Source organism: Panthera pardus, unplaced genomic scaffold (assembly GCF_024362965.1).
Source record: "Panthera pardus isolate Hobbes unplaced genomic scaffold, ASM2436296v1 HiC_scaffold_25, whole genome shotgun sequence".
In the NCBI taxonomy this organism is placed as follows: domain Eukaryota; kingdom Metazoa; phylum Chordata; class Mammalia; order Carnivora; family Felidae; genus Panthera; species Panthera pardus.
Genome location: NW_026526821.1, coordinates 72,461,240 through 72,467,656, shown reverse-complemented (window position 1 = coordinate 72,467,656; position 6,417 = coordinate 72,461,240).

The window sequence follows — 6,417 nt, the reverse complement described above, 5'->3', positions numbered from 1 at the left end:
TTGGGCATGTTACTTAGCCTCCCTGTATCTTAGTTACATCATCTCTAATATAGCAATATTAATAGTATCTACCTCAGAGGGCTGTTGCAAAGATTATGAGTTAAAATATATAAAGCGCTTAGAACAGTGCCTTGTAAAGTTGTGTTATATAAGTACTTGCTATTATTGCCAAACTGTGTATGTCTTACAATGTCCATATTTTGTCCTCATTCTTGAATTATAGTTCAGTTAAGCATGGGATTCTATGTTGAGCAGTATTGCCTTCCACCATTTTCAAGGTATTACTCCATTTTCTTCTTGCGTCTCTCATTGTGGATGAGAAGTTTGTCTTTTCTTATGGGTAACAATCACTTTTCTCTCTGATTTGCTTTTAAAGTTTTTCTCTGTACATTTGTGGTTTTATTATTCTATGTCCATGTGTGGATTTAATTTCCTTTTTTCTAGCTCAAAATTCATTTTGCCTCTTCAAATTGAAGATTCACATGTTTCTTTAATTGTAGAAAATTCTCAACCATTGATTGCATTAGTTATGAATAGATTCTGCCATAAGTGACCTTAAAAAACAACTCTAAATCAAAGTGGTTCATACGAGATGGAAATTTATTTCTTTTTCACACATATTAGGCTATCCAGGTGGTATTTGATGGTGTCAGGGGCTCAGGGACTCTTCTGTTTTATTCTACCATTCATTCTCAGTAAGTAGATTCTCTAATCAAACTTAAACAATACCATTAGTGTTTTAGCTACTAAGAAGGAAAAGGTGGAGAGAAAAATCTTACCTCCTCCCTTTAAGGACATTTCTGGAAGTTGTACATGCTGTTTTGGCTACATCCCAGAACAGAGTCATATGGCTAATCTAGGTATAGGGGAAACTGGGAAATATTGTCTTTATACTGGACAGCCAAGTTCTCAGCTAAAAGTTGGTGATTCAATGAAAAAGGCAGAGAGGCAGATTGGTTACTGAGAACAGGTAGTCTCTATCATAGCCATTTTTATTGCAGATTTCTCTCATATTCCCTCTATTGTGTCCTTCTGGAACACTTAGTAATGTTCTATTCTCTGTGCCTCTTTCTTTTTAATATTTCTTTTTATCTTTTTGTGTTTCATTCTGTGAGATTTCTTCAACTGTCTTCCAACTTTGTTTTAAGCTATGTTTAGTCTACTGAGCTTTTTGTTTTTTATCTACTGAGTTAAGTTTTAAAAAATGATACATACTTTTTACCTTTAGAATTTTTATAGCTTTTTTCCCCTGAAATATGCCTCTTATTTTTTTGTGCTGTTCTGGTTTTTCTGTATAGTTTTTATTTTTTATGTCCTGAATCATTTAAGCTTAGTAATTTTATAGTCTCTTTGCTCTCTTGTCTGTAATCCTTGAGGGATGAATTCTGCTGACTCCCTCCCCTGGAAGATGGGTACATTTTTTCCATCTTATCTTAGGTATTGCTTTCCATCCTGTACCCAGGATTGTAAAGTGTGACAATGGGGCAGTATTATGTTTGTCTGTTGTCTATACTTGGGTCCTTCACGTTTCTCTGATTCTTCTGGTTCTTTGGTTCTCAGGTTTTCTGTTGCAACCTTGGTTTGGGTTTTCTGCGCTATTACTCATGAATACACGCTTGGCTCCCATTTTTTGCACGACTTAGTTTAGGAGGTGTGTTTTCTGGGTGATAATCAGTTTATTTTACCCCCTACCTTGCAGTCTAATCAGAAAGAGAGATTCTAGAGTCTTTTTCACAGCAGCAAAACTCTTCTGGAATCCTGGCTCTATGCTCAACTCCAGTTCCACTGCATGTGGGGCCTTAACCCCCATTGCCACTCCTAAGGTCAAATTTGATTCCACCTCTCTGGTTGCCTTACTTCTTGATCACCACTTTTTAGCATTCTCCTTATTTCTGGAACTTGAGGATTTCTGTCTTGTTTTAGTGCTTAGTTACGTACTTCAAAGCTTTTTGTAATACCTTATCAAGGCTTTGTCTATGCAGGAATAATGAAGTCTTCCCACATCAACTTAGTCCATCCTAGTGATAAGAAGTCTAATAAAGAGCATTTTAAATCCCAAAAAGCAATAAAGTGATAATCTCTTAATAAAAATTTTGAAATATTTGCTTTGATACTCCTTACACTGTCCTTGTTTTTCCATTTGTAATGGGCCAGCACTGCTCTGTGCATTGACATTTGGGGATGAATGGACAGAGCACTGGGAGGCTTAGGTTCTGGCCCTGGTTTTGCTGCTTGTTAACTGCAAACTGGGGGAAACTCCTTCAGTTCTCTGAACCTATTATTAGCTGTAAGATTGATATACATGTTATCATTTGCCCTGTTTCCATCTGATTATTATAAAGATCCAATGAGATAATAGATTGGAAAATGCTTTAAACCTTAAAATACATATAATTAATAGCAATGTTAAGGACTGAAAGCCTTTGGCACATTCGCTAAGATATTTAAAAAATAGTAAATTTTATGAAGAACCATGTTTGTTTGTTTTTTTCCTCTCTTTGGTAAACAGAAAAAACAACCCTCTATCCTGGTAAAAGCTTTAATTCCATGAAAATACCTAATAAAAGAACTGTTTGAAAGCATTCAAATATTCTTGTGAAATTTAAGAGCACTATTTGTAGCAACAGGCACTTATAACTTTAATAGACTATGGAATTCATTGTGGAGAGACACACCCCAGCGGTTAAAAAAAAAAAAAAAAAAAGAGAGAGAACTGAACCTGGGAATCATCAGTGCATTTTGTTGTTATATGTTTTCTCAAACAATGGATACTAAAAGTTCAATTATTATTTTGTAAAGAACCATAAGCTTTTTGAAATGCAGAAACACGTCCCTATACTTGAAAACATTGAGAACCACTAATCTAGCCTATGATAGTAGTCCACTAACTGGGCTATTTGACCCCAGACCCTCGATATCGCACTAAAACACATTCCCTAAGACAGAAGTACTATATCGGTCCTCAGTGATGTCTGCCAGTCAATTGTGAGGTCTATTGCAGAGAATTTATAATTTCTTACTGATTAAAGTACTAAGTTTGCAAATGATTTACTTAATATCAGAGACTGATTCAAGATGGCAGACTGATCATGCACATCTACCACTTACTGCTCACTAAATCTCATAAAATATATGTAAATAGATACTGATAATAAAATACAGTCTAATATCATTGGAAACCAGGGAAACCTATTATCAGAAGAAATATGTTTGTGTTAAATTCTGAAAGAAATTACCAGAGAACAAATGTTTGGAGGAATAAAACTAAATGAAAGAAAAACCCAACACATGTGGAGATGACTGAGGTCGAGGTAGGTTGGACAGAACTACACACTTAGAGCCATTGGATATTAAGAAGTGGAAGGAGCTCAGGAGCATTTATCAATTTGAAAAATTAGGAACTGCATGTGGAGCAGCAAATCAGTAACCCTTACCTGTTCTGCATGCGCAAAGCGCTGGGCTGCTGTGGATGAATTGAATCATACGCTGGGGCTGGAAAAGCAGACCAGTGCTCAAGTAGCTACTGACCTCCAGGAGGATCAAAGATACTATCACACAAATCATCCTCAGATCCTGTCTGACTGCAATATCCCAACCCTGTCTTAAAGTCAGACTGCAGTAGACAAAAAGAGTTGACACTGACAGAGATCTGGGAGTCACATAATCAAAGAAGAGTATACAAGCAAAAATCACCAAAAATTTGAGAAAAAAAACCAAACAAACTACAATACAAAGAAGGTGAGGCATCATGCTTAACAAAAATTAACAGAATTAAGAGAACAGAAAAAGACATTAAGCTTAATTACAATATTTTAAGAGTATCATATTCATAATATAGGAAGAGTCTTATGTATTCAGGAGGCATTTCTAGATCTTGGAAATTAAAAAATAAAATACTTATTAAAAAGTGTTTTTCAGTAGATGGCCTGATATAACAATTGACATGGCTGAAAAGCAATTTATTTCGTATACAGTTAGTGTGAAGGGATGCTTGCATTCTTAGTGGTAAAGTACCATGAAAAGGATAATGAGAGGGGTGCCTGGGTAGCTCAGTCAGTTAGGCATCCGATTTTGGCTCAGGTCATGATCTCGCAGTTTGTGAGTTCGAGCCTAGCTTCGGGCTCTATGCTGACAGCTCAGAGCCAGGAACCTGCTTTGGATTCCGTGTCTCCCCTTCTTTCTGCCCCTCCCCCGCTCACATTCTGTCTCTCTCGGTTTCTCAATAATAAATAAAGGTTAAAGAGTTAAAAAAAAAAAAAAGAAGGATAATGAGAGAAAAGATAAAAGGGATAGAAGATAAATCCAAGTGTTCCATCATTCGGCTAGTAGCTGTTCTAGAAGGAGAGAAGAGAGAAAATGGAGGGGATGGAAATAACAGAAAAGGCTACAGAGTAAAATTTTCCAGAGTGAAAGAAAGACAAGTATCTTCAAATTGAAAGTGTCTTACCCCTATGTTTATAGCAGCACTCTCAACAATAGCCAAATTGTGGAAAGAGCCTAAATGTCCATCAACTGACGAATGGATAAAGAAATTGTGGTTTATATACACAGTGGAGTACTACGTGGCAATGAGAAAGAATGAAATATGGCTCTTTGTAGCAACGTGGATGGAACTGGAGAGTGTGATGCTAAGTGAAATAAGCCATACAGAGAAAGACAGATACCATATGTTTTCACTCTTATGTGGATCCTGAGAAACTTAACAGAAACCCATGGGGGAGGGGAAGGAAAAAAAAAAAAAAGAGGTTAAAGTGGGAGAGAGCCAAAGCATAAGAGACTCTTAAAAACTGAGAACTAAGGGTTGATGGGGGGTGGGAGGGAGGGGAGGGTAGGTGATGGGCATTGAAGAGGGCATCTTTTGGGATGAGCACTGGGTGTTGAATGGAAACCAATTTGACAATAAATTTCATATGTTAAAAAAAAATTGAAAGTGTCTTAATTCTATTAGCTCTAGTTTTGTTTTAACCATTCTCTTTGTTTTACTGCAGAGTCTTAGTCAGTTGGGTTTCCTTTTTGTGTGTGATTTGCGATTTTTGTTTGTGACCTTCCCTTCAGTGGGGACTGTTTCATCTGTGGTTTGTAGAAATATCTCTCCAGGAGGGTTTTGTATTTACTTTAGTCAGACAGCTCAGTGGTAGCACCAGCAGGACTAATTTTTATGTAAATTTGGTGTCCTATGAAAGGTACTGTATGTGAGTTCATATTTCATACTGGAATATGGTACACACGAGGTTTTACTTTCTCACAAAGATTTTAACTATCTATAGCTGTAGGAAGAGGCAAACTTTCTTGCATCTGCTTGGTCATATGAGTGAAATTCTTCCAGTCTGTCTTGTACCAGTTGGCCAGCTGTTTGAGGGCTGTAGCTTTATGTGGGTTTCAATCTCAACTCTGTACTTTGGAGGCCATACGTTCCATCTCTGTTCCAATATGAATTAAAATTCAAGTGCGTAGCATTTAACACCTCTCTCTCCATCTTTGCTATCAAACCCCACCCCTGCCCTTTCCCTACACATATACTTAAGCTTATATTCTTTTTGCTCCAGTTCTGTGGTATATCTATACTATTGAAGTCTATTCATCTATTAAAATAATGACATACTCTACACGTGTTGACAAAAGATCTTCAAGAAATATATTGATACACAAATAAGCAAGTTCTCTGTTTTGGAACATGAGGGTTTCTCTGTTTTGTGCACTTGGCTACATATGTGTTTGTTTCATTTTATTTAGCATTTCAAGGTGTTTGTAATGAGAGGGGTTCACTATTACCCTTAATCTGCTATATTGCAAGAACAGAAAGTCCCCAATACACAAATACAGAATAATGGCATCCATTCATTTGAAGTCTATTAAAATTTCTTTAGTGGAGGAGAAATGGATAAAGATACACCTATATTTTTTTTTTGTCAACACTACAGATAACAGTGTGAAGCTGATATATTGCCATGGAAATTTGCTGGGCTTATAAATACTCCTTTAGCACAGATATTCCACCTACTTCCACTTGTGTGCAATAGAACATAGCTTCTGATAGATACATTTTGGCACACCAAATGTGCCAAATACAAGAGCTGGTAGAATTAACTACGCCGAACTCATCTAAAAAGCAAAGATTGAGTTAGTGCTAGAAATGTTCTAAGTAAAATAGGAAACAATGTAAGAAATATTTTTATATTCTAGGTACCCAAATGTCTTTGAATTAATTGTGTGTGTGTGTGTGTGTGTGTGTAACTAGTACCAGGAGAAATGTTTTTAGATTTTTCACACTCTTAATTGTATATAGAGGGACTAAAAGTTTAAGAATAAAGAGGAAAATTTAAGGTTATAGGAGAACATTATCCTTAAATGGAAATTTTAATTATAGTAATAGTGATGATGTAATTACATTGGTCACTTACCGATCAGTGTGCATAA